Source organism: Thamnophis elegans, chromosome 5, assembly GCF_009769535.1.
Source record: "Thamnophis elegans isolate rThaEle1 chromosome 5, rThaEle1.pri, whole genome shotgun sequence".
Classification (NCBI taxonomy): Eukaryota; Metazoa; Chordata; class Lepidosauria; order Squamata; family Colubridae; genus Thamnophis; species Thamnophis elegans.
Genome location: NC_045545.1, coordinates 43541989 through 43563490, shown reverse-complemented (window position 1 = coordinate 43563490; position 21502 = coordinate 43541989). Strand labels below are relative to the sequence as shown.

General features: G+C 43.1%; 1 protein-coding gene across 4 annotated transcripts in view; it reads left to right on the top strand.

The window, feature by feature from the left end:
- Window positions 1-21502, top strand: part of PTPRF (protein tyrosine phosphatase receptor type F) — a 627213-nt gene that overhangs the window by 200807 nt on the left and 404904 nt on the right. Inside the window, exon 1 of one of the 4 annotated variants that reach the window (XM_032217662.1) lies at window positions 12907-13287. The exons of the other annotated variants lie outside the window; for them this stretch is intronic. The gene's annotated coding sequence lies outside the window, so the exon portion shown is untranslated. Of the gene's footprint in view, window positions 1-12906; window positions 13288-21502 lie in introns of those variants that run through there. 4 annotated transcript variants of the gene reach the window in all.

Sequence of the window (21502 nt, the reverse complement as noted above, 5' to 3'; positions counted from 1 at the left end):
AATATATGGATTGTCAGAAATAAGCTGAATACAGGTACTCCTCAACTTACAACCATAATTGAGCCCAACATTTCTGTTGTTAAGTGAGACATTTGTTAAGTGAATTTTACACCATTTCATGATCTTTCTTGCACAGTTTATTAAGTGAATCACTGCAGTTGTTAAGTTAGGTACAGGGTTGTTAAATGAATCTAACTTCCCCATTGTCTTTGCTTGTCAGTAGGTCACAAAAGGTGGTCACATGAGCTTGGGACATGGCAACCATCATAAATATGAGTCAGTTGCCAAGTGTCCAAATTTTGATCAAGTGAACATGGTGAGCTGCAGTGGTCTTCAGTTGTGAAACATGTTTATAAGTCACTTTGTGCCATTGTAACTTCAAACAATCACTAAATGAACTGTTGTAAGTCAATGACTACCTGCAGTAGCTATTAATAACATATTTCTTAGGGGCATCTTAACAACATGTGTATAGAATAAATGGGGCCACAGTGGCAACTGTTTCTATTGAATATATAGGCTCTGTCCTGCTTTACTTCACAGATTTGTCACCTCCAGATTGTGGAGTTGATATTGGCTGAGCCTTCTGAAAAGAGTTAAGTTTTTCTATTTATGAAAAGCCTTTTAGTCCAGCAGGTATGGCAAACCAGGCAGAGGTGGTATTCAGCAGGTTCTGACCAATTCTGGAGAACCGTTGGCGGAATTTTTAAGTATTTCAGAAAACCGGTAAATATCACCTCTGACTGGCTCCGCCTCATTTATTCTCTGCCTCCCGAGTCCCAGCTGATCGGGAGGGCATGGGGATTTTACAGTATCCTTCCCCTGCCACGCCCACCAAGCCATGCCCACCAAGCCACACCACGCCCACAGAACGTAAAAAAAAATTAGTAAAAAAATTTGAATCCCACCACTGAAACCAGAGCACATTAGTGAAACAAGAAAGAGTTGATTAAAATTACCTATCCCTTAATGAGCATGCATAGAAAGTTGCAGATCTTGAAATACATTTCATCTAGTTGTCCAGGGAAGAATTATAGAGGTTTGGAAATGCATGCAGAGTTTGCACTTGTGGAACGGTCAGATGGCTTATAAGAATGGAAGTCAACAATTAGTTTGTGAAGCTTGGCAATGTAACTAAATGAGGAAGAATATGTATTGGGGTTCCAATATGTTGAAACCTTCTGAAGGTTTTTATCTCAATTGTAGCAATTGTTTATCAGCAGTATTTTCACTTTTGCTTGCAACAAATGAGCAGGTGCCTTAGGAAAATTACTGTTCTGCTACATAACAGTTTGAGGGCCTAAAAGCAAGCAAGTATGCTAAAGGGGGGAGGGGGAAGCAAAAATGAGTTTGAAAGAAATAACCTAGTATGATGATGCACTATTCAAATGCTGTATTAAGAAAATGGTACATGGTAAAACCAGGCCCTTTTAATGCCAGCAGTTACATTTTATTTTACCAATCAGGTACTATATTCTCCCTTTATTTCAGTTTTCTAATATTGTCTGAGCTAGATTCTGTATTTCAAGGCTGATTCTGGGTAGGAGGTAAGGGTCAAATAGATCCTATTACTGCTATTTTGTAAGCAATGATTGGTTAGCTGTGGAATTCTGGGAGTTGAAGTCCACCCATCTTAAAGGTAACAAGTTTGAAAAACACTGATTTAAATTAAATGATGGTTTTAGAAATCAAAACTAGGTTCCTTTATTAAAGAATGATTCTGAGATACTCAGAAGCAATATATTGCCACTTGAGGGTCTGTAAGAGAGATAACAAGATAGCATTCCTAATTCCTATTCCCATAGCCTGTACGTATATATTTAATAGGATCAGACAAAGGCGATTGGACAGCTGTGGAAAAAAAATACCGTAGGAAACAAACAGTAGCATCATAATTCTCAGTGTGTTTGCTACAGCAATCATTCTCCTTAGAAAATTTGTTTCATGAGCCTCAGGATAGACATCTAAATATTTGTAACCTTACAAAGAACAAATAAATCATTTGTATGTTTAAAAAAATATTGTTTTTTTAAGTATGTGGAAGTGTTGACACATGTATATATTTAATGGAAAAATTTGAATAGTAATTGTTATGTTTTGAGATGTTTGAAGCAGTATTTCCCTGCAAAGACAATATTGAAATATATAGCAGTGATACCTCTTTGTCTATATTTCTGATATATTCTGATATATCATGCACACTTGATACTTTCTTACATTTGTGAGAACCCCTGATTATGTTGCCTAATTTAAGAAGAGATTACAGGAAACAATAGAAGCATATATTGAATATGTTGAAAAAATATTGCTCTCCAGAATAGATAAGTGATGTGTAATCTGAGGGTTACTTTTCTTTAAAAGGGGGGGGAGGGGAGAACCATGCTCTTATATTATTTGTGAAATTTGTAGAGAGACAAGAATGTGTGTAGACAAACAAAAATAAAAGGAGGGAGTTAATTTCTGCAGAAGGAAAGGTGGCAGTATCAGCAGGAAGGGGGGAGGTTAGCAAACTATGAAAGTAGTATAAAATCATGTTTATATGATGGTGTAAAAAATAGGGTCAGAAAGTTTTTCTCCATCCTTTAAAACTAAATGTGGAAAGATTTAGGATTAACAAAAGGAAGCACTTCTTAATACAATATGTAATCAGATTTGAAGAAGTTGGAAATAGACTTTTAAACAGCAACAATCTGTTGTTCCTACCATACGTCTCTGACTTTTTCAAGGAATGGAACCATAGAGAACATAATATGAGCATTTTTAAATTCACACCCTGTACTTCATATATTTTAATGAGTTACAGATATTTCATCCAAGAGGAGAAGGGGCTGAAAATGATAGGTTTAGAATTATGCCCAGAAAAGGGAAATGCAGTTTGTTTCCAAACTTTGTTTTCAGGTTAACACTGTTCTGTGCCTGAACTCATCTCAGCAGGCATGGCTTATTTTGGACTTCTATCCCATCTTGCCTCCAAACTTTAATTATTCTACCCACATTGTCTTCTCCCTTTTTAAGAAGCCATGATGAAATAATGTTTCAAAATAATGTTAAGCCCTTCTATGGAAGCATTCTGTTACCCTTATCACAGAAGCGCCACTCTGATTTTTCTCGTCTTACCCCATCCATTCCATTACAATTGGGTGTACATAAAATTGTAAGAAAATATTTGTATGGGTTATTTTTAGTCTTTTGTCTTTTGCTCATGCAGTTCATTTGATAACTGGTAAACAGCATGTGAGATGAAGTTCACTATTTGCATGTGTTGGCATTAAAGTTTAAATGTTTATAATATAATTACATTCAGTGTTCATTTCTTCTTCTTTGCTATTAAATATTTTATTATGACCTTGCTTCCATTTACGGTATGGCTTTGGACTTTTTATTCAAAGACTAGATAGTCTTCACTCCAACAAAGATTCTGTCCTCTGATTTAGTTTTATATAAAATAGAAGAGGAGGAATACTGCATTTGATTGTTGTAGTATGTTTAATCCTCCTGGTCTATAAAGTGGAAATGGAAAGATGTTGAAATCTGTTTCTGTAAAAAGCAAGTAGTTCACACATTGTTATATAAATGTACAGGAAGTTGAGAGATGCTAGCATTCTTAATGTTGCACTGCTATATTAGTATTAATAATGGACAAGCCAGGTAATAAATGCAATCTTAAATTGAATTGATCAAAACCTAGCACTTGAATTCCTTCTTAGTTTGACTTGCTGCCTTCTCTTATCTCCCCAGGTCTTAGGTGTTCGGATTGTTGCCAAAACATTTCAGCTAATCCTTCTGATACATTTTTCATTTTTCCTACTTACTTTATTCCTTACTTACAATTAAATCTGTTCCATTTCCAAGAAATTCTGTTGTATTTGAACTGACCCTTCATGATGTGTTTTGTAGTCACTTGCAATTTACCACTGCAGTTCTACATTGTTACTATAGTAGAAGACTTGTTAAGTTTGACATGTTTGATCTAATTCAGAGGCCCCATGCCAGACTTGTTAAGTCATATTTGAACAGCCAGGAATAAGAACAACAGAACTGAATATTCTCTTTTTTATCTGTACATGTAAGTCCACAGTCTAGTTATTAAGGTTATTAAGATAAATGTATTTTAGAGTATGCTTAGGCACAGGCATATCACTTCTTGGCCACTCTTTAAACCAAACAAGAATCATAAGGCAGCAGCTGCAGATGGTATCCACATGTTGCTGGGGAAAGATGCAGTAACTTAATGGGGTTTAAATCTCTGTTTTCCTGTGCACTGCTTGGAGAGTCCAAGCAATGGGTTAAAATACTCTGGTTGCCCTAGGACTGAGGAATCTTTTTCCTTGGTCACACCTCCTGGTGCTTCTCAACGCCAGATTTTTTTCCTCAGTCTGGCCAGTTTAGGAACTAATTTGTGAGCTCCAGCTAAAATTGTTTAATCCAGGCTTGGACTCTCCTTTGTTTCAATTTTTATCTTTTTCCTTGTTATTTTAATTTTCTGTTCCTTGCTCAAAGGCATATTTTTCATTAAATTAGCTGTATTTTCCTCCTTCTCCATTCTATCGGCTCTTCTCTTCAACTGAGACTCGGAAGTAGGAGCGAAAGTGGGGGGTGTTCCGCTGTCCGCGCCACTTAAGGATGGCAGTGGTGGACCATTGGAGGCTCGGGGGGCTTACAGCTGGGCGGCGGGGTTGTCGGCAGCTGCTGAAGCCAGGTGACAGATTTTTAAAGACTTTCCGATGTGCAGCCAGCCACAGGAACTGCACGGTCGCTTTTAAACTACGCCCACCATTTTATGAGCTCCTCTACACCCACACACGGTCCAAAGGCAGTGGCCATTTTGGACAGCATTTTCACGCCCTTTTCACAATGGATGAATTACTGGCAGCTGCGCGTCAGCAGATAGCCGCCGAGTGGCCAGCTGATCCTCTCAGGGTTCTGACAGGGTCACTGCCACTTTGAACAGTCGGATTGAGGTGGCGCTGGTGTCTTGGGAGCCTGACTGTCGTACACCACAGAGAGAACTGTTTTTTACATCAGAGCGTCCTCTCTGCCCTATCTACCAGGACTTGCAGCCAGCCCAGTTGCTTTTCCCTTCTCCAGACCTCCTCAGCAGCTCTGTGGCTTCTTCTGTGATTGACTCCTTGCAGCAAGCCCATAGCCTTGCCTTTTCCTTGGTGGTTATTGATTGACTCTTTTTTCCTGAGCCTCATTATCTTACCTGCACATTACCACCAACAGCACTGATCCAGCCACCTGAGTCTCCATTGTTCCCTGCCGTGCAGCAGTTCCTGCTTCCAGTCAGTGGAGGTTCCTAGTCCTGCAGTTATGGAGCAGCCTGGACCTTCCTCACATACTGACGGTAGACCAGGACCCCCTCCCCCCCAGACCCCTAGCCAGGATTCTTCCTTTGGCAAGGGCAAGAGGGTAAGAAAGGGCAGGGTAGCTAGTCAGGGCAGCCATCCCTACCAACCATCATCCACGGCAACGGATAGGGATGCGGCACAGAGGCAGAAGGCTCTCGAAAAGCAGTTCGAGAAAGCCCAGCACCTAGCAGTACGGGTGGCACAGCAGTCTTCCTCTGGGGCCGAGCATGTCCTTCTTCCAGGGAGGATCCTATGAAGATTATTGAGGAGGAAGTGGAGCCGCAGGATTTGTCTCCAGACAGATCCTTGCTGGACCCAGGTTCCCCCGCACCATCTTCGGGCTCCAAGCCAGAATCAGGATTTCCTTCGGGGGAGGCCCCAGTACCATTCTCTGTTTCCCAGGGCCCTTCCTCTTCCAGGGGGAATAGACCTAGTGAAGCTCAGGAGCCCGAACTGGCCCGCTCACATGCAGGTGGTCTTCACCCGAGCTATTTCACAGGGTATAGCCGAGGGTCTGCAGCGGAGAGATCAAATACCGGCCAGGCCAGCCCCTCCAGCACCAGAAAGGAGGTGCCCAGCACCAGCAGCTGGACCCGCCATCCTTCATTGGAGTCCTCAGTTATTAGAGAGGTCTCTGTACTGTAAGACCCAGAATAGAAGGAGCAGGAACTCTCAGAGGATGAGGACCTTCCTCCGGATGCCCCTGCTTTTTCCGGTCTCTTCAAACCTAGATTATTCAAGTCCTCTTACATAAGGCCAAGAACACTACCCAATTGGGCGTCAAGCCCCAAACAGGTCAGGGATCTGCGGACTCACCTGCTCCCAACCTTAACGACAGCATGTTTAAGGTGCAGGCTCCCCAACAGGACCTTATTCTGGTTCCCAGTCTCTTCATGGATGTCGTTCAGTGACAAGGGTCCAACCTGGCTCCCTCGCCACACCCAGTGGTGGGGACAAAAAGCTGTAGTCGGTAGAATCTGCCCTGGAGGATGTTTTGGTCCTTCCTTCGGTAGATCCCCTGATAGGGGCTCTCACCTCAAATTCTGTCCTTCCTGCAGACTTAATGAAAGGCCTCAAGGTAGAGGACAAGAAGGCAGAAAAGGCCAGCCATAAGACCCACCTGGTCACAGCCTGAGCCATTAAGGCATCTCCCTCTGCATCTTTTTTCAATAGAGCCTCTTATCGTATGGTTATAGGAACTACAATCTAAATTTCCAGCGGAAGACACCCGTCTTCGCCAGGACCTAACCAAAATTATAGCAGCGGCACAGTATTCAGCCAATGCTTCCCTTATGCAGCAAAGTTTGCCTCGAAGGTCCTAGCCTACAATGTGACCTCTCGCCGCCTAGTTTGGCTTCGACACTGGCAGGCTGACCAGAAGGCCAAGTGGAAACTTTCTTCCGCTCCTTTTAAGAGGACTAAATTATTTGGAGAGGTCTTAGACCCCTTTTAATCGAATCCAAAGACAAGCGAAAGATCTTCCCCACTCTGACCAAAAAACAGGATCGTAAGTCCACTCCCAATTTCAGGAGAGAGCTAATGACCCAGGAAATTCACCATCTCCTTGAGGTCAATGCAATAGAGTACGTACCACCCCACCAAAAGCGGAGGGGATTCTATTCCATCCTCTTCCTGGTACCCAAGAGCTCAGGGGGGTGGAGGGCAATCTTGGACCTCAAAAACCTCAATCATCACATCGCTTACAGGAGGTTCAAGATGCAATCCCTGCAAACCATCCTCACAGGGATTCGTCAAGAGGACCTCCTAACGTCCATCGACCTCAAGGAGGCATATCTACACATCCCAATTCGGCCACAACACCGAAGGTTCCTGCGGTTCTTCTACACCGGCCGACACTATCAATACAGAGCTGTACCATTCGGCCTTGTGTCGACGCCCAGGACCTTCACAAAAATTTTGCCAGTAGTCGCAGCGCACCTCAGGCACAGGCCCGTAAGACTTCAATGTTACCTGGATGATATTCTCATCCAGTCATCGTTCAGGAAACAGGCCTTGCGGGACCTCTGGATCACCATGAAGTCCCTCCAGTCCCATGGGTTCTCTGTGAACCTGGAAAAAAGTCATCTTTCCCCTTCAACCAAACTTCTCCATCTAGGGGCGATGATAAACACCACCATCTGCAGGGTGTTCCTCTCCCAGGACAGAATAGACAGCTTAGTCTCCCTGGTCCGCAAGGTTCAAGGGTTGAGACAGGTCCCAGTCCTGCTCCTCTCGCAACTGCTAGGGGAGATGATCTCATGCATCTCAGTGGTTCCTTGGGCACGGCTCCATTCCTGGGAGCTGCAGTGGCTTCTCCTACCCCATCAGAGAGCCAACAGAAGCAACTCTCCCATGAAGTTTTGTCTTCCTCTGACCGTGAAGAGATCCCTCAGGTGGTGGGAATCAGCAGCGTTGCGGAAGGGACATCTATTCAAGGAACCTGCGAGAGTAGTTTTCACAACGGACGCCAACCTAGTGGGCTGGGGCGCCCATATAGGACATTACGTGACTCAGGGCAAGTGCTGTCCAGCGGCTTGCAACATCAATTTCCTGGAGCTGCAGGTAGCGAGACTCACCCTATGTCATTTTCAACAGGACATTCTACATCAGCACATGCTCCTGATGATGGACAATTTGGCCACCAAGGCGCACATAAATCACCAGGGCGACACGAGATCCCAGAAACTCATGGCAAAGGCAGATGCCCTAGGCAGGTGGGAGGAGCGTCACGTCAAAACCATCCGCTCAGACCACATCTCGGAGTGGACAACACTCAGGCGGACTGGTTGAGAAGGACCACCATAGACAATGCAGAGTGGCGGTTGAGCCCACTCCTGTTCCGCCAGTTGTCCCGCAGATTTGGCACTCCCGTGATTGACCTGTCTGCCACCCGCATGAACATGCAACTCCGACGGTTCTTCTCTCGCTTCCACTCACTGGGGCAGAGGGGTGGAGGTACTGCTGGTCACACCTCACTGGCCTCGGCAGTCCTTTACGCCGACCTCATCAACTGGTTGTGAATTGGGATGGCTTGTCATTTCAGTATGTGGGAAGGCTGTTATGTGTTGATTAATATTTACTAAATGATAGTGTACATGGCACATGATTCCAGAAAAATAATACTTAAACATCAGAGTTAATCTCTGCATCTTCAGGTTTGTGCTTTTATACATCTATGATTTAGTATCAACACCGTTTTCTTGTTTTTATTTAATAGCACCCAAAGGTGACTAAGTAAACCACATAGGATATTAAGAAACACTCTTGTATGTTGCCTTATTTGAAGTTCTTCTTTATATGATAGGTTTTCAGAACTCAGTTCTCACTTTGATGGTCTCCCAGTCCAAGAACTGTTTAATCCTGTTTAATCCTGAATGCCATATCTATCCTGAATCAGTACTGAATATAAATATGTTGATTGGTGACTTCTTTTGTCTTCTTTTTTGTATGTGTATATGTAATCTTAGTGCAGTATTTGATGGTGATCAGTCAAATTCCCACCTACTTCCTATTTAAATGTCAAGGATAATACTATATTTCTTAGTTCGAGTTTGTATATTACTACAATGGATTGACATTATAGAAAGAATAGAACATTGTAAGCAGAGAAAATAAATCAGATTTCATAGAAATAGGATAGGTTTTTCAATTAGAGTACAATTAATGTCTGCTTTTATACAATTTTCAGATAATTTTACATAAAATATAAATTTTATATAAACCATAAATTTATTATTTGCTTTTGTAATCTTCCTAGCCCATAACCTGTTGCTGTTCATCAGAACTAGATTAAATTTACAATAATACCGGATTCTTATTGAGAAAAAAGCACGGTGGTGCAGTGGTTAGAATGCAGGATTGCAGGGCTAACTGCCCGGTGCCAGGAGTTCGATCCAGCTCAAGGTTGAGTCAGACTTCCATCCTTCCGAGGCTGGTAAAATGAAGACTCAGATTGTTGGGGACAATAAACCCACACTGTAAACTGCTTAGAGAGGGCTGTAAAGTGCTATTGCCATTTCAGGAAAACCTGTGTGGAGGATATCACCTACACTGCTTTAAATTCAGATGTCATAAAACAGTTATATTTTTCTAAGAATGTAGTAAGATTTCCACTGTATATGGATCACACACTGAGTAATATCTGTTGCAAATTTTGGGCAAGGTGCACTGAAACTCATTCTTGACTGTGGAAAGCAGACCATGTGGAGGGTGGGCCAGAGAAGTATAAGGCAATAATTTCCTTAAAAGAAATATAGTCCATAAGCCGGTCTCATGATAGATAAGACTGCTACAGGACTCTTTGTTCTTATTCAGATAGGAGATGGAAAAGAGTGATTGATTGAATGATAGATAGATTGATTAAGATCCATCAAGCTGGTGTCAACTTTTAGGACTCGCAGAATAGCATTCATTGTGCTGTAATCAGATCCATTAATCTTGCTGCTGGCAGTCTTTTTCCTCTTTTTCCTTCCACTATTTAGTTAATATCTTAAATTCTAGTTCACTCTAGTGAAGCCAATACCATTCAGTATTAACAGAGCTTTGTGGTAGAACCCTTCCAATTAGTGGTGGGTTTCAAATTTTTTTAGAACCACTTCTGTAGGTGTGGCCTGCTTGTGGGAGTGGCTTGCCAGCCATGTGACCAGGTGGGAGTGGCTTGCTGGCCATGTGATCGGGTGGGAGTGACTTGCCAGCCATGTGACTGAATGGGAATGGTTTGCCAGCCATGTGACTTGGTGGGCGTGGCCAACTTGTAAAATGTGGTGAAACTCACTTAACAACTCTCTTGCTTAGCAACCAAAATGTTGGCTCAGAAACTCTGGAATTTGAAGCACGCAAGTCTTAAAGCTGTCAAGTTACAAGACCCTTGCACCCCTAACCCTTTAGGGGGAAAAAAAGCAGGGGTGTTCCAACTTGACAGCTTTAAGACTTGTTGACTTCAGCTCCCAGAATTCCTCCTCCAGTCTTGTTGGCTCAGGAACTCTGGCATTGAAGCACGCAAGTCTTAAAAGCTATCAAGTTACAAGACCCTTGCACCCCTAACCCTTTAGGGGGAAAAAACCCAGGGGTGTTCAAACTTGACAGCTTTAAGACTTGTGGACTTCAACTCCCAGAATTCCCCCTCTTGCTCTTCATTTTGATGATGTCCGGACGGGCGGGGGGAGGGACCTGGAACCGGTTCTAAATGGCACTGTAGAATTGTGGAACCTCTTCTACAGAAAAGGTTAGAACTGGCCGGAATCCACCCCTGCTTCCAATGTAACTGCCTGTCATAACCTTTCCAGGGTAAGAGTTTATTTTTGTCTTCTTCCTTGTGTCATCCTCTGGTTTGTGCAGAAATAGATCCCCTATTTGTTGGTCTATCACATCTATTTTGTTGTCATTTTAAAGGCAATTAAGGGCTAATATATAATATATGCTAATATTTTAGTTGGACTGTATGAAGCTGCATTTTATTGAGATAGTAGGGACTTCTTCCTATTAGGCTCAAGTCATAGCAGTCATAGGACAAATTCACATCATTTCCTTTGATGATAATGCAAAAATAGTTTGCCATTGCTGTCTTCTGATGAGTTTTTTCTATATAAATCTACAGTCTTGGGCTTTCCTGTTGATCTTCTGTCCCAGGAATAGCCAGTTCCAATTCTGCATATGTATTTTTTACAGATCAGTCAAGGTTTCCTAGATTCCTGTCTACTGTCGATATCGTATTCTAGGCAGTTGGTTGCCTTTAAAGAGAGTGAAATGAATGGGCAAACCTCGCACGTTTATAGAAGCCAGATAGTATCTGAGTTGAATGCACTTCTTGCAAGGATGCTTGTACTGATGTATTAGGAGTCAGGTAGCACTTTTTCCAGCTAACACATTTCATAAAGAGGCATGACCTTTTGTGAACTACATTATTGTAAAAAGAAGTATTTCATTTTCCTCTATTTTAAAATAATAGATTAGGCTTTTTTGATCCAATTCTCACCAGAGGGGCACTCTTTTCCCTATCCACACACCTCAAAACTTCAAGGGCCAAGAGGAGATGTCACATTCCTTCTCCCTCCCTTCTTTGTAAGGCCATAAGTGTATAGGTTACTATTTTTCTCATGGGCTACTATTAAGGGGAAAGATGCACGGCAAAGTAATCACTCCAAGAAAATAGGCAATGACAGCCAAAACAACTAAGCATAACACCAAAGCAGGAAGGTGAGTCAAGGTGTAGGGGGGAAATAATAGACTTCTGTTGGAGGTTGTTGTGACCACTGCAAAAGGAGAGCATGCCTACAGGGCAGATCCATGTCTCAGAGCAATGTATGATCTTGTCTTTTGCTCTGTTCCTTTCTCTTGCCAAGGGCGAACACTTAATCTAGGTGAGCGTTCAATGTAATATGCTTTTTGAGTACATTGGCAGGAGATACCAGGAATCAATCCTGGGATTTTCTATAGGCAAGTCATTTGTTCTGCAGTGCAGATTTTAAATGTTCTGTTAAGAGTCATTTTGAAAATTGCAATCAAGCATTGTATAACTTACCATTATATAATGATAAAAAGATTACTGTTCTATAGATTTATCACATAGTGTGATTCTGTCTATATCCTTCAAACATTTGAGGCTGTGGAAAAGGTTCCTTCCTGTTCCTCCATCAGTCACTTTGTCTCAAACTATTCCTATAAATGTAGTGTGATAAATATAGCTATAGCCACTGACTGAAAAGTCTGCTAAAAGAATGGAACAGACAGGTCAACATAGTTTTCTAATAACCAGTTAATCTAATACGTACAAGTAGAATGTCTAGCCTTCAATCTTGCAATTCCGATTTGCATGAAAAATAATATGCAGTGCATTTTGAGAGCTCATACACAGCACTGGAATGGTCAGCACTGGCATGAAAATTGATATTTTAGCCTAGTGTTTATATTAGCTTCTGTACTGAGGGAATGAGGCAATTCAGAATATCTGAAAAGCCTAATTTTACTAATCCTATAATCCTAGGGAGACGGTGGCTCAGTGGCTAAGCACTGAGCTTGTCGATCAGAAAGGTCGGCGGTTTGGCGGTTCGAATCCCTAACTCCATGTAACGGAGCGAGCTCCCGTTACTTGTCCCAGCTTCTGCCAACCTAGCAGTTCAAAAGCATGTAAAAATGCAAGTAGAAAAATAGGGACCACTTTTGGTGGGAAAGTAACAGCGTTATGTTCACCTTTGGCATTTAGTCGTGCTGGCCACATGACCACAGAGATGTCTTCAAGACAGCGCTGGCTCTTTGAGATAAGCACTGCCCCTAGAGTCGGGAACAACTAACACATATGTGCGAGGGAACCTTTATCTTATAATCCTGCTGGTTTGTCAGGTGTAGAGACAAAAGTCATTGGAACCATACCTTGCTAAGTAAGCTTTTCTTTTCTGGGAAACATTTACCAGTCCCCACTTTTTTCTCTGAAATTAATTTTTTTTATCGTTCAAAGATTGAAGTGCAAAGTGTTTGATAATTCTCTACAGTTTAATTTGTGGGCAAGGCCAGTGCCAGGATAAAGTCCTTTTCAGGAGGAAGGGAGAGGCCTCTGGCACTGCTGTTTTATGTTACTTTTGGAGTTGTTTGAGGGAAATGAAGGGAAGGAGTCTGGAATTGTCTGCTTTCAGCAGAATCAGTTGTGTTTATGATAGTAATTAGGATTAGGATAGAAGGATATTAATATTATGTGTGGTCCTAGGAATACATAGAACGGGTTCTTACTTCAGTCCATATTTTTTCTGATTTTATTCATTCATTTTATGATGTCCATTTAAATTAGCATTGTAATCATCCAATTGCTTTTTTAAAAAATTAATTTTGAAGACTTGGATTAGCAATGTGATCTTTTGCAATTGAAGTTTAGGGTGGGCAAAGTCCAATTCATTGTTTGTTTTGAAGAAGAAATTGTATCATACTTGCTTTCCTCAGCCATTAGGTAAGCAATTTATCTAAATAGCAGTTTTAATCAAGTTTAATGCTATCTTTATGCATGCAACTGTCAACAAGATATGTAAGTCTAAACTCTAAAGGTCTGTTATAATCAGCTAGGTTATTAAATTTGTTTACGGATCATACCATAGCTTTTCTTGATAACAGTATATGTCTGACATTTATTCCTAGTTAAATATTAATTAGTAAATATATAGTAAAATTGTCTCCATTGCTAACAAGAATGTATTGCACTGTTTGTATAGTGGAATGCATGTATTAAATGCTGACTAGTCATTTGTTATATATTACTCAATTACAAAAATATACATCTCTTATTTGATGAGTGGAGAGAGTGCTTTTAACTGGAGCATGTGACACTAAACATAATATTTGGAAGGATTTCATTTTTAAAAAATATATGCACATAAGGTGGAGAGATATTTTATCTTAGCTTGAAGTCTGATTTTGAAGAGTGGCATACTGGTTGGAAAATAAAATAAAGCACAGACAGATATGTTTAAACTTTCTCTCCCAAGCTGTGCTCTGAACAGCTGTTTCTAACTTTGCAACTCCTTAGAATTTCTTTTCCGAAAGATATTGGTAGCATAGGTACAATTTTAATTGGGATCAATGATAGGAAGGGAAGATTAACCAGCTGTCATGTTATAATTCCAAAGAAATTGTGATGTGATGGGTTTGGGATTAAAAAATTATTTACATGTTTACAAGAGTCATTTTTGGCTTGGCTTTCACAAGGCTGCTTGTGAGTTACTTATAACAATGTAGATATTTCAACTAGGGACTTGTTGATACATAGCTTACTCTTTAATTTTACAGTAACGTCAGTGTGAAAAATTTGAATCTTGCCTAATGACCACAGTTGGGACCAGAATCTTAATTGTTGAGTGAAACCGTTATTAAGCGAAAGTCACGTGATTGCTTTCCTCAATAACAGCAATCGTAGCACTGCAGGGGTTAAGCAATCTTATGGGTTGTTAAGCAGATACTGTCTCGTGTAAGGAGTGCAGAGTGCCCCAGGGGGATGGGAAAGACTTAGGAGGCTTGGCACAGGCCACGTGGGACTCTTCACTCAATCCAAGATTTCTTAGCCCTGATTAGGGAGACACTCCTGTATATGTTGGGCTTCCACGGGCCTCCTCCACTCCTCCTGAGGCACCTTCACTCCTTAAGTTTACAGTACCTCACTGTCTCTCCACTTTTATTGGGTGGAGGCAGCTTCTGACCTTCCCTGCTGGCTTCCCCATTGACTTTCTGAGGAAGGCAACAGGGAATACTTGGAAATGAATGAGGGGCACTTGGCAGCCAGCCATTAGTGCAGACAAGTTGATTGTGGGGCCACTGCACTCTCTGGAGTGACGAATAACGCTTCTCCATCTGGCAATCTGATGGATGAGTCTGGGGTTTGGCGATTGCCAGGAGAACGGTACTTGTCTTTAACTTTAACTTTTTAACTTTTAATAGATTTATATGCCGCCCAATCCCGTAGGACTCCGGGCGGCTTAGAGAAAAGTTAATATAAGGAGATTAAAATAAGAAAACAATTTAAAAAGAAACAATTTAAAAACACGCACCATACACTCAGTCTGGGTGGGACTGGACCTCATTCCTGGAGTCAACAGCCCCAGGCCTGCCAGAACAGCCAGGTTTTAGTGGCTTTTCGGAAGGCCGAGAGAGGTGGGGAGTGTCTGATTGCATTGTGCCAAGTGTAAGTTTGGTGGAGGGGGGATTATGGTGTGGGGTGTTTTTCAGGAGCTGGGCTTGGCCCCTTAGTTCCAGTGAAAGGAACTCTGAATGCTTCAGCATACCAGACATTTTGGACAATTCCATGCTCCCACTTTGTGGGAACAATTGGAGCTGGCCCCTTCTTCTTCCAACATGACTGTCCACCAGTGCCACAAAGCAAGGTCCATAAAGCCATGGATGACAGAGTCTGGTGTGGATGAACTTGACTGGCCTGCACAGAGTCCTGACCTCAACCCGATAGAACACCTTTGGGATGAATTAGAGCGAAGACTGAGAGCCAGGCCTTCTCGTCCAACATCAGTGTGTGACCTCACAAATATGCTTCTAGAAGAATGGTCCAAATTCCCATAAAACACACTCATAAACCTTGTGGACAGCCTTCCCAGAAGAGTTGAAGCTGTTATAGCTGCAAAGGATTGAACAACGTCATATGAATCCTATGGATTGGAATGGGATGTCAATATATATATTGACTGTCTCACCCATGAATCCTAATGAGTTTTTTTGTGGGAAGATTGTACTAAATTAGTCTCAGATCCTTTATTTGGATCTTTCTCAACCTAGCCTTCATAATGCACAGATATGTAGAATATCTAGACGTATTTCTAGGGAATTCATGACAATCTTGACATTAATTAAACATTAATTATTGTATGCAGTCATCACACTACCAGGTACGTTCACAGATGGGATTTAATTAAGGTTTAATAGCATACTGTACTGTGCTGGAAACAATGTAATGACCTCTTTCTGCAGTGCGAAGTAATAATCATTTGAATAATTGCATATTTTCAGATCTGAAACTGTTTTTAAAATAGAAAATCTGCATTTGCTTGTCATTTTTACTGCCTTTCAATCTAAGATTGAAGAATTAAACATAGTTGTTTAGGTATTATATTAAGAAAATAAGAAATTAAATAAGAAAAGTCAAAATAAAGCATTAACAGAAAGATTCTCAGTTCCAAGCACTATAAATGCACTATAAGTTTGGATCCCCAAATACTAAAATAAAATTTGGAACTATATCAAATTAAATTAAATTAAATATATAATTTATTAAGTTTATATGGTGGCTCTGATTTCCAGTTGATTCTGGGAGGCTCTAAATAAAAGATTACAATCAAATCCATAAAACAAAAGAGATAAAGATAAAGATGGAAGTGTGATGAGGGGAGGGGTTTCAGTCTCCTTATCAAAGGCCTGATGAAGACTCAGATCTTCTCGGTTCTTGCAAACAACAGCAGAGTGAGGCCTTCTGGATCTTGGTGGGAAACTCATTCTTGATCCCTTGAGAGAGGGCTGTTCAATTTTAACGTATATGGTCTCTTGACCCATCTTTCAAACCAGTGGTCTTCTCTGTATAGAATGTCATTTTGGTTTTTTTTTAAATCTATTTGTATTATAGTTTTGGTTAAATGATTTGAAAAGGATGTTTGTAACGTTAGCATAAGCAAAACATCTCTAGTATCTAGTATTAAAACAGCCATGTCCTCTCAAAACATTCGTGGTTCCTCTCTCCCTCTCTTTCTCTCCTTCCTTCCTTCCTTCCTTCCTTCCTTCCTTCCTTCCTTCCTTCCTTCCTTCCTTCCTCACACAAATCAGCTACATCTTTAAACTGGGTTTGGCATTTTTAGCCACTTATCAAATCCTTCCCAAGGATTTGGGATAGGAAGAGATGTTGTTTTGATGCGTTAAAGATGTTGTCACAAAATGCTATTCCAAGTAAAGCTGCCTTTTGCATTAACTGGTGGTGATTTGATCAATACCGATGATGTTCATGTGGTGCTCCAGGGTATTTAGAAATTGCACCCAAAGCATCTATTAACATTGGTACCATCTTTGCTTTCTTTTGCCACAGTTGTTTACAACCACAATTAAGACCAGAATTTCTGTTGTAAAGCAAGGTGGTTATTAAGTGAGTTGCATGCAATTGTACAACCTTTGTGCCATGTTGTTAAGCGAATCACTGCAGTTGTTAAGTGAATCATGAGATTGTTAAGCAAATTTGGCTTTCCCCATTGACTTAGCTTTGTGGAAAGGTCACAAATGGCTGTCCCTTGCTGCAGCCACTGTAAATACGTGCTGGTTGCCAAGTACTAAAATTATGACTATGTGTAGATGTTGCTCAATTATGAGTGCAAAGACTGGTAATAAGTCACCTTTTTCAAGCTGTTGTAACTTTTAACGGTCATCCAATGAATGGTTGTAAGTTGAGGACTACTTGCATTTGCAGGTGTTTATATTTGGTTATTTCCTCCAGTTCTTTCTCATCTATTCTTCTGTCTCCGGTACAGAAAAACCTGTCTGGATAGCGGACACTACATGTCCACTATCGAGAAAGGTTTTTCTTTCATATCAAAAATTGTTAAGTCTGGAATGTTGAGTGGCAGGTGCTTGTATATTTCTATTCTAAAGTCCCAGACAATGGGAATAACAGTTGGTCCTTACCTGAACTGTTATTTTAGGAGTTGTTGCAGGATGGCCCAGTGCTGGTATTCTCATGTCCAATTGGCCTCGAGACTGGATATGAAAGCTGAAGCCATGCCTCTGTGCTCCCTCTTCTGCCTCCAGTTTCAATGAAGTAAGCCTCCCGAGACCCTGAAAACAAGTCACAAAGGAGACCCCGCCACCCACAGCTACTAACTAGCTAACCTAGGTGGGAACTGGCCCATCCTGCAACAACTCCTAAAATAAACAGTTCAGGTAAGGACCAACTGTCATTTTCCGGAGTGAGTTGCAGGATGGTCCAGTGCTGGGACATACCCAAGCTATGTCCCATAGGGTGGACCCCTACCTATCCGACAGGACCTGTTGTAAGACCCTGTGTCCAAACGCTGCATCAGCAGATGCAAAAGCATCCAATTTATAATGCCAAACAAACGGCGATGGGGACGCCCAGTCGCTGCCCTAAAATATCACCTATTGGCGCTTGAGTCACCCAGGCCCCGCTCCTCGTGGAATGAGCCATGATGTCCTCCAGCACCGACAATTTCTGAGACTCATAGGCGAGAGCTATGGCTGACCTAATCCAGCGGCTAATGGTGGAAGAATAAAGCTCTTCTCCAGAGATGAAGGTTGGAAAGAGACAAACAAGACCTCAGATCTCCTGAAATCTGCTGTTCGCCTTCAGGTAAAATTTCAAAGCGCAACGTACGTCTAAACGGTGCCACTTGTCCTCCTTCTCCCTAACTGGATCCAGGCAGAAATCCGGAAATACAAGTTCCTGCAACCGGTGAAAAATGGAATTCACCTTGGGCAAGAAACCGGATCCAGGCGGAGCACCACCCTGTTGTTGTGAAAGATGCATAGATCCTCCCTGGATGAGCCCCAGTTTGGACATGTGCCTAGCAGATGTGACCGCCACCAGGAACACCACCTTAAATGTGAGCAACTTATGGCTGATGGTTCTGAAGGGCTTGAAGGGCTCTGCCGTTACTCTACAGGACCATGGAGAGACTCCATGTGGGAAATCGATGGATGATGGGGGGACATAAATTTGTGGCCCCCTTGAGGAATCTCCTAACCACCAGTACCTGGGTTAATGGTACTGAACCCTCACCATGGATTACCATGGCGAGTACCGCTAACTGTTGCTTTATCGTACCCAGGGACAGTCCCTTGTCCAACCCATCCTGGATGAAATCCAGAACCGCTGTACTAAAGCCCTTAGTCGGATCCACCTGGGCAGATTCACATCAGAATGAAAGTGGCCCAGGTTAAGTTGTAAATTCTGGTGGTTGTCTGGGCAAAGCCTCAATCATGTCAATCACCATGCGGGACAAATGGGCCTCTCTTAGGAGCTCCCGCTCAATCTCCACTCGGCTAGCTGAAGCCAGTGTGGCTCCGGGTGTCCGTAGCCTCCCCTGATGTAACTCTAGATACCCCCTCGGATCCTCCACAGCCTCCCCACTGAGAGGTCCATGAGATCCGTGAACCAAGCCCTCCTTGTCCAGTGCGAGTCCACCACGATGACCTCTGTCTGTTCCCTGACTACTTTCTGCACGACCCTGGGAATGAGAGGGAGGGGGAAGCATACAGCAGCCCAACCAGCCATCTTGTGCGAGGGCATCGATCCTCTCTGTTTCCCGAGCTGGGAACTGGGTAAAGAACTGAGAAACCTGTGCGTTGGATGGAGTGGTGAATAGGTTCACCACCAGTCCTCCAGAACCTCTGGCAGATCTCCAGGAACAGCTCTCTGGAGAGGCTCCCCTCTCTGTTGTCAATTGTGTTCTGACTCAGCCAGTTGGCTTGGTGGTTGTCGACGCCGGTGATGTGCTCCGCACGGATGGACCATAAATGCAACTCCGCCCAGCGACCCAGCAACATTGCCTCATTGTGTAGAGCTCTGGAGCGTGTGCCACCCTGACAATTTATGGGGCCTTTGCTGCAACATTGTCAGTTAGGACCAGGACGTGGTGCCCCTTGACCAAGTCCCGGAAATGCCACACGGCTCCAGCCAATTTATATTGTGCCGAAGGTTGCTGCAAGACCACTGACCCAGCTGAGATTCTAGGGTTGCCCCCTAACCGAATAACTGGCGTCTGTCATCAGGATGAGGCGTTCCTGCTACCGGAATTTGCAGCCCCTTAACAAGGCTGTCGACATCCACCTCCATAGTGACATCAGTACCTGGGAGGTGGCCGGAACCTTAGCCATTGAGTTCCTGGTGTTGGACCTCTGGTACGGTAGAGGGGGCCATTGGAGACTCCTGGTGTGCAATCTTGCCCACAGTACCACCTCAATGCAGGAGATTTTTTTTTTTTTAAACCGGTATATAAGTCTACTGCTATTGCTATTTTTCTCTCCACCTTGCTATTTTCCCAGCAAGGTGGAGAGAAAGGCTATGGGAACACAATGATCCCTACGAATCTGCTTAACTAACTTTAACAAACTGGGTCTGTGATCCAGGGAAGGAAAACTCTGCCCAAGCGGGAATCTATAACTGCCCCCAAGTGGAGAATCCCAGTAGATGGTGTCAGAGTACTCTTTTTGAAATTAACGGAAAAACTAAGTTTTGGAGAGTGGTTACTGGAGGTCCACCCCAGTTTGCTGGGGTGACGCCCCCTAGACAAGGTAGCATTGGAGTCTAATGGGTATCTCCGCAAATATGCAGCTACTGCTTCCAGGACCTTGGTGAAAGATCTGGGTGCTGAGGCTAACCCGAAAGGTGTGCCCCTGTATTGATAATGTGCCCCTAGATAGGAGAATCTAAGGAACTGTCTATGTTGCATTAGAATGGGGATGTATAGGTATGCCTCCGTGAGGTCAATAGATGCCATATAGTCACCCTCACGAATACCAGCAAGATGGACTTGAGAGAGGCCATCTTTAACCGGCGATAAACCAGGAACCTGTATAAGAGCTTTAAGTCCAGAATGGCTCTCCATCCCCCCCCAAAGATTCGGCATGAGAAACAAATTTGAATAGAACCCCCAGCCCACCTGGTCTGGGGGAACCGGTTCTATAGCAGTGATGGCAAACAGTGTCTGTTAGCTTGACGCATCGCATGCATTTGTCAACACTCTTTGCTGGGAGGAAAAGTGTGAAACTGGTTTGGGGGAAGGGAGAGAAACTCCAAACAGAGACCAGATGTGACTGTACTCAGGACCCAGGCGTCGGAAGAAATCTCCACCAAGCCTCTGAAAACAGAGCCAGGCGACCGCCGATCAGTGGGGTGGAGGCTGACCAACTTGCACGGCAGTAAGGATGATCACCCCCTCCCCGAAAGGGACGTTTTCCCTGGGGCTGGTAGCGGTGTCTATCCCTGGAATAACCCCTTCAGGCTGCCTATCCGACCGGGTGGGAGGATACCTGCTCTGATTCGACTCCTGCTGCTGCGGGTGATACGATGGCTTGCGGTAATAGGGCATGGCCTTCTGGTCCGCCTTCTTGGCCAAAGTGGGGAGGACCTTCTTTTTGTTCTTGTCCTCGACCAAGATCGGGTCCAGCGAAGCCCCAAACAAGGAACCACCTGCATATGGGGCTGATACCAACTGCCCACTCCGACTTGTTGTCCACTTGCCAGCCCCAGAACCAGAGAAGACGGTGAGAAGGATGGACGAAGCCAGGGCCCTGGAAGCGAACTTCATAGCATGCAAGTTGCTGAAAATTGAACTAACTTGTTCAGATCCTGGTGCAGTCGAACATCTTTTGAAGGGATATGTTCCTGGATCTTCTCCATCCAGAAAATAGCTGTACAGTTGAAGAAGGACACCAAGGCTGCTGCCTTTATGGCCCAAGCTGGCGACTGTAAGGTCCTTCTGAGGGTTTTCGCTGCCTTCTTGTCATCGGCCTTTAGATTGTCTGCACATCTCTGGGAACTAAAGAAGCAGGGGACGCCAGGGCCGCCTCAGGGGGATCCACAGTGGGCATCTGTAGAGCTTGGGAAAAACCTGGCTCAATGTTATAGAACCTTCTGTCGTGGCTGCCAGGATTAGGAAAAACACCCGGATTTT